The 7,750-nt window shown below is 50.2% G+C and overlaps 1 pseudogene; it reads right to left on the reverse strand.

Annotated features, from left to right (window-relative positions):
- Positions 1-358: 358 nt before the first annotated feature.
- Positions 359-1,775, reverse strand: LOC149371293 (iripin-2 pseudogene; annotated as a pseudogene).
- Between the last annotated feature and the right edge of the window lie 5,975 nt (positions 1,776-7,750).

Consider the following 7,750-nt stretch of genomic DNA (forward strand, 5'->3'; position numbering starts at 1 on the left):
CACGGAGCCATGGTTCATACTGGTCGTTGCACCTTCAGTTCAGCTTATCTGCACTTCGCTGCGCTGAAAGGCATTGTGGTCGACGTAAACTGAATGATAGGCTGCTTCCATTTTATTAGCTGGACGACTTTTACACAACTATACGCAGATGCGCGGTCGCCTTTTGGACGTTGTAAAGCTGGTCGGTGCTGGACGTTGACGCACTTTTGATAATCACTGATAACCGACTAACCAAAACAACAAAATATCAATTCGTTACTGGATCAGTGTTTATACGTGTACGACAGCACAAGCCAGATCAAAGACGCAATCCTCTTTGTCATGTTTCGAATAAAAACAGCTCATTCTGAGACGCACGTAGCAACTATAGAAAAGACTCTATACAGCGAATTTATTTCAGAGTTCAGATTTCTACAGCTTGAACTTGAACACAAAAAGAAATATCTATGATGAGAGGACGCCGTTAGGGGCACCCGAGGAGTCTCAAACAGGTTCAAAACAATCTCAAAACGAGTTCTACTCCATGGTAACAGGCCACTATAGCTTTCTAACAGCCCCTATAAACAAAGCGCGTTTATCGATTTTGTCCCAAATGATGAAAACAAACGGATGCTCGACGCGGAATTCCACAGGTGGTGGTGGTTGTACTCGCCTGGAGCTTTTCATTACCATACGAATCGAGGTGACGGCGGCCGCTACGGTCCCTTCTTCGTTTACTTCTACCAAGGCCTTGTGCTTGACATCAGACACCTTAAGGTTATTTGCCTCGGTGATTCCTGAAAAGTCTGCACCGTCGCCGAACGCGCTTTCGAGGCCGAGCTTACGGAGTAGAGTCACTAGATCGTAGTCAGTCTCCAGTTTAAACTTTGGAAGCCACAAATTGACGGTGCGACTTGCGAGCTCGTTGGTGATCTTCTCCAAGGCGTCAACTGTGAGCTGAGACTCGACAGTGGAGAGTCCCGTCCTGGTTCCGGGAAGCACAATGATCATGCTGAACCTGTCTCCTGCGTAAGGAACCTCCACGGCTCGCGCCCCTAATTCGTCGACGGCCGCGTACCGCAAGCGTCGGCGAAGTGACATGGTCGCTACCTTCACCTCATCTCTACCGTGGTTGTAGAAAGGCAGCGGCTTGGTCTGGCTTGCTTTGAACTTGGTCAGCCATGTTCCTTTGAAGTAGACAGCGTTGATGAGGAATGCCACTGTGTTCATCGGCAGGGGGTCGTCTAGGAACTTAGGAATCTTTCCTCTGGTCTTGGCGCTCACCCAGTTGTTGATTTCGGCAGCCACCTTGGAACCATCGCGCAGGAAGTCCACCGAGCGCACCTCAGCCTGGAAGAAGTCGGCCACGTCATTCTTATACTGATCCAGGATTTCGGTGCTATGCTGAATGAGAACCGTGTTGGCTATGTCCAATGTGGCTTTTTCGGACCTTGTCTCGATGAGCGACTTATAGGCAGACATCACCGTGCTCCTGTCGACGAGTCCAGCGTCCGTGAGTCCGAGAACGGCAGAGAGCTCCGATAGAGTTTTGTCGCTGGCACCGGCATACAGCAGCCCTAGCGCGATGCTGATGCTCGCTGGAGAAAGGAAGACGTTTTTGTCCCGATTCTGAAAGCAGATTTCCTTGAAGAGGGAAATGCCGAAATCATTGTTGGCTCTTGCGTGCCTGAGCTTTACATCTTGCGTGCTTGTGGGCACTACGAGTGCCGCGCAGAGTAGAAGCACTTTCACTGCGTAAAACGTCATTGCGAGACGTGTGCTACCAGGAGAGAGACTCGCCGGTGTATTTATAGGCAGGCCGGCAGGTTTCGTTGTCTTCTTATCGCTGGCCGCGACGGACGTCAACTGGTGGGCATGTCCTACAGAAAAACCGAACGATAAGACCGGCGTTTATCGCTCGGTGAACAAGCGGCGGGTTTTTCCGGCACTTGTCAATCGCGCTACCACCTTTCACAGTGGTCTGTCCTCTATTGCGTAGCATTGCTGACTCCATGGTAGGGGGCTTGTCACGAGCAAGTGTGCTGGAAAACACACCCATGGTAGTCGCTTTTCAATGCGTACCTTTGTCCGCCGTTTGAACGTGGGAAAATGGCAGACGAGAATTCACAATCTCTGCCAGCAACAGGCGTCACTTCATATATCAAACTTTCTATATAAGAAAAAAAAAAACTCAAAAAGAAAAATTGACAGACGATTAGGGTAGTCGGTAATGCGGAGTTTGAACGCAGCTCTTCACGTATTTTGGTTTTCCACCCTTCGGGTTCTTCCCGTGGCAGCCACCTTCCAGGTGCCCATTCCTCCGCTTTCGCCGTGGCAGGTGGCGTTCCCCTCTGCTCTTCGCTCTGCTACTCGGAAAACCGGCTACGCCGACGCCGACGACGACGTTGAACGCAGGAACGAACGTCTAAGAGCTGCGCTCCAAAAAACACCGAAAGAAAACCCGTTCTCATCTCTAGGGTACTGTCTGTTCTACTATTTGCACAGTCAACGGCACTTTCTATAAAGCGACCTGTCCTCAGTTGCAAAGAATCGCCGTTTTCAAGCAGGGTTCCTCCACGCGAGGACCTACAGAAATCCTCCGTCTCAGGTGGGCCAACGATGCGCGTGATGTGTACGTGTGCAAATGTTGAGGTACACAAGTGAACAAAAAGATTTGATATTTTCTATTTTAATGCGATAACATTTCGGCTCTCGTCTCAAAAAAAAAAAAATTCCGGCTTCTGCGTAACGAAATTCCCTGATTGGTTCATTCCCTGATGAAGGGATTAAGGTCATGTAACCATAAATCTCCAATCAGAGAGCACTGCAAAATTTGAAATCCCCCAAGAAATTTTGATTTGTCAAGAGAGGTCATGTGACCTTGAGACGTCGTCATAACCTGTCCATCGGACTGTGAGAAAACTGCTCGCCGTTGCCAAATTCGATGCAGTTGTCACCTGCCACCGTGGTGGTGAGCATGAGCCTTACGGGATCTCGGGAAGAGGAGCCTGAGGCTCGCAAGTTCCGCCGGTGGCTGTGTTTGAAGCAGCCACCTGGCGGGGCAGTGTTGCATCGCTTGAGCGCTGAACCCCTGCGCCAGTAGGGGTATGATGACTCCCAGCGATCTATGATTGCTATTGGGAGGGTTGTGACGTCATCAGTACCGCGCGACCCCCATTGGACCAGTCATAGGGCACCGCCAAGGCTGAAAGTAAGAGGACCCAAAAATTTGGAAGTTGGACCACCCCTAAAATTGGGTAAAGGCCGCGAAATTTCGGACGTACCCGAAACGTTCCATATGAGCCGCGGAGCTTTGAGTATTGTACTTCCAAATTATCGCGCTCATATGCAATCATGGAAATATGGAGTCCATATGATATACAAAATATATTTAAATTCATATGTCTTCCGTGTGGTGCAAACAGCAATTCATATATTTCCTCTTGATTTCCATTTAGTGTGCATGACGTCATATGCGGTTCATATGCGCTTTCTGTATAGTGTAAATCGACCCCATATGCTCCATATAGTCTGGATATAATCCATATGGAAACCTAAAGAAAGCTCCTTCCGCCCCCACAAAAAAATGGATTAAGGTGGATTATTGGGTCGGATTAGGATATTCTCATATCATAACCCAACGGAAGGTACTCGAACATTCTATAAGGCGATGACTCATGAATACAATATGTGAGCTATGGAGCCGGTTCCAACTGAAGTTTCAGCGGGAAAATCATAACAAGAACATTAGACATTAACCTAAATTCTATTCCATTTTCTTCTTTAACAATGTGAGTAACAAGACCCCAAGGAATTTACTTTCAATTCAAAATACCTTGGAAATAAAATACCTTTTTCTTTTTTTGTGTATTTTGATGCAATAATGACCTCCTATTCCGCAAGAAGTTGATAGAAGCGTAAATATTTGCCTTTAGTTCCTTTTTCGTTTTCGCACTTTCATGGCTGCTTCCTATTGCGTTCAGTTTCCGTCTGTTCCATATAATTATTAACTAGCCGCAATTTGTGCCCACAAATCTCGGGCATCGACAACACGCGCCATCTGCCGGTCGATTGCTCCGGAGGTCTATGCACTTTCAAAGGTGTCCCTTTTTAAAAATGTTTTCTCTGTAACGCGGCATTGAACTTCGTCCGTTGTAACAAGATATGAAAAGACACATCACAACCTCTTTTCACGCTACATATCAACAAAACCGCTGGGTTACTTTAGGAGTAAGCAGCAATTTAACATGCTATGCTATGCGGCAAAGCACTCTTCTGGTTTAGGTTGAGGTGATGCGCCCTCATAGGGGCAAGTTAATTGCCCACATTTCGAGACCACATATAGTCGGATAGAACTTAAGTCTGCAGTGAAGCTCCGCCCACATTCAGCCTCCTCACACAGAATTCCTCCACGACGAAAAAGTAATCCACTGCTAAAACATTCCTTGGAACCTAAACGAGATGCTTATCACAAGAAAAAAATTATGAGCTCTAGAATTTTGATACGTGGATTGTTTGATATAGTCAAACATTAAAAAGGTGATTTCGCTTACTGTTGCGATTAGCCAGCGCAGTAATACAGGACGCCGTGGACCGCGGCCCAGTGTTAGAAACTGCTGTTTTTTAAAGTCATATCTTAATATAGAACACTTAATATGCGTTTTTCATAACGCTGCCCACCTGTGAGTGTACATGTTGCCAAAAGGTCATTTTAGACGCAACTTAGACGGCTTCGTACTGACTTATATCATTTGGGGTTACTTGACGCGCGATTTTCATCCCTAGCACACGGGCGTTTTTCCATATTGCCTCCAATAAGATGCTGGTGCCATGGCCGAATTCCAATCCCACCACCCTTCGATCTGTGGCTTAAAGCCAAATCCACTAAGCCCCTGCGGCCGGTCGTCTCGGGAAAGATAGGCCGCCCGTTATGCATGTAAACCAAAATATTCGGTGGATACGGAGAAAGGAAAGTACGTTACAGGAAATTACACGTGAACGCACACACCTGACGTCATACGCAAAAGGTAATTATTTTGTGATACTTTCCGCACTGCATTTTATGAAGCTAAGAGAAGAAATAGCGTCGAAGTGTTCCAACGGCACGCGGAAAGAAGCGTTGATGACGACAATGGTCGGTCAGCTCCAAGACACATCTGCCGTGGGTGCATCCGTGCGACACCTGTTTTCGTCCAGACAGTGGTTAACCTTGGTCCATCAAAGAAAATAGCGAGCGAGACTTGAAAGCCGTTGCCCCGCCAACGCGTTTGAGGAGGTTCCAGCGACTGGGGACCATAGCAGCAGGTGGCATGTATAGTATACCAAGATAAGGTGCTCAGCAATCCTGGACGGCGCCCCTGCAAATAATATAGTAAATGAGCGACCATAGGCAGTGCTCTGCCTTTTACGTATCCTAATTTTCTTTTACAGCGGTAACTGCAAAGAATAAGGTTACCTGGCAGAGGCGCGTTTGTCGGAGTAGGGGCAGGCTGAGGACAGCGAGGCACCCACACCGCGCGCAGGGTGCCCTCTAGGTGTGTCCTCCTCCAGCCCTCTGCGTGTCCCTCACTCCCCACATTGCCAATAATTCGGGGTAGCACTCAGCCAATTCCGCTAAACGGGAGGCACAACGTGATTTCTAATAACTGATCGCAGAGATAAGGGCCTGCGTTTATCAGAAAATTGAGATTTTTTGGTGATCTTCCCGAGCAGCTGTAGGCAGCGACGCCTCAGTGTGCGAACAAGCTTTTTTTTTCCCACGCTGTCCAAAGTTTTAACAATCGTAGTCTTTGGAAGCGGCCGAAACTCGAAGCCGTTTTGGGAGACGAAAACACTATTTGCCAATAATCTACTGATCCGATAGCTTTTTGCCTTTCTGCCAGTAGCAACAGATAGGACAGGGATTCAGCTTTCTGTTCTTAAAAGTTCTGCTTGTCTAAACAGCGAAGAAACTTGGCATTTCCAGAAGACATGTTCAAATACTCCAGCGCAGGCAACCTGTCCGCTCCCACGCATTTGCTGATCTCTGGCCGTGTGGCCTTAGGCTGCTACTGTCGGACCGCAAAGACATGTGATCGAATATGTGCTGTTGCTGTATATTTTTTTGCTTGAACAAGGGTTAGTTCCATCAACGTTTGCTAGGGAAAGTTTTAGTGCGAAAGCGCTGTTCCATACGTACCAAACCCGACCAAGAATCTTTCATCTTGTCTTGTCTTGTGCTCCGAACTAACCCGAGCTTACCAGAGTTACTCGGATAAGCTCGGGTAAGCTCGGAGGAGCGTCACGCCAGCTGTAGTCAATGGGAGAAAGCTCGGGTAAGTTCGGAAGAGTGTCACGCGAGCCGCAGCCAATGGGAGGAAGCTCGGATTAGTTCGTAGAAGTGTCACGCGAGCCGCAGCCAATGAGAAGAAGCTCGGGTAAGTTCGGAGGAGTGCCACGCGAGCTGCAGTCAATGGGAGGAAGCTCGGGTAAGTTCGGAGGAGCGGCGCGCCAGCTACAGTCAATGGGAGGAAGCTCGGGTAAGTTCGGAGGAGCTTCACGCGAGCCGCAGCCAATGGAAGGAAGCTCGGGTAAGTTCGGAGGAGTGCCACGCGAGCTGCAGTCAATGGGAGGAAGCTCGGGTAAGTTCGGAGGAGTGCCACGCGAGCTGCAGTCAATGGGAGGAAGCTCGGGTAAGTTCGGAGGAGTGCCACGCGAGCCGCAGCCAATGGAAGGAAGCTCGGGTAAGTTCGGAGGAGTGGCGCGCCAGCTGCAGTCAATGGGAGGAAGCTCGGGTAAGTTCGGAGGAGTGCCACGCGAGCCGCAGCCAATGGAAGGAAGCTCGGGTAAGTTCGGAGGAGCTTCACGCGAGCCGCAGCCAATGGAAGGAAGCTCGGGTAAGTTCGGAGGAGTACCACGCGAGCTGCAGTCAATGAGAGGAAGCTCGGGTAAGTTCGGAGGAGTGCCACGCGAGCTGCAGTCAATGGGAGGAAGCTCGGGTAAGTTCGGAGGAGTGCCACGCGAGCCGCAGCCAATGGAAGGAAGCTCGGGTAAGTTCGGAGGAGTGCCACGCGAGCCGCAGCCAATGGAAGGAAGCTCGGGTAAGTTCGGAGGAGTGCCACGCGAGCTGCAGTCAATGGGAGGAAGCTCGGGTAAGTTCGGAGGAGCGGCGCGCCAGCTACAGTCAATGGGAGGAAGCTCGGGTAAGTTCGGAGGAGCTTCACGCGAGCCGCAGCCAATGGAAGGAAGCTCGGGTAAGTTCGGAGGAGTGGCGCGCCAGCTGCAGTCAATGGGAGGAAGCTCGGGTAAGTTCGGAGGAGCGGCGCGCCAGCTACAGTCAATGGGAGGAAGCTCGGGTAAGTTCGGAGGAGCTTCACGCGAGCCGCAGCCAATGGAAGGAAGCTCGGGTAAGTTCGGAGGAGTGGCGCGCCAGCTACAGTCAATGGGAGGAAGCTCGGGTAAGTTCGGAGGAGCTTCACGCGAGCCGCAGCCAATGGAAGGAAGCTCGGGTAAGTTCGGAGGAGTGGCGCGCCAGCTGCAGTCAATGGGAGGAAGCTCGGGTAAGTTCGGAGGAGTGGCGCGCCAGCTACAGTCAATGGGAGGAAGCTCGGGCAAGTTCGGAGGAGCTTCACGCGAGCCGCAGCCAATGGAAGGAAGCTCGGGTAAGTTCGGAGGAGTGGCGCGCCAGCTGCAGTCAATGGGAGGAAGCTCGGGTAAGTTCGGAGGAGCGGCGCGCCAGCTACAGTCAATGGGAGGAAGCTCGGGTAAGTTCGGAGGAGCTTCACGCGAGCCG

This window comes from Amblyomma mixtum, chromosome 1, assembly GCF_055824585.1.
Source record: "Amblyomma mixtum isolate Tamu chromosome 1, ASM5582458v1, whole genome shotgun sequence".
Taxonomy (NCBI): domain Eukaryota; kingdom Metazoa; phylum Arthropoda; class Arachnida; order Ixodida; family Ixodidae; genus Amblyomma; species Amblyomma mixtum.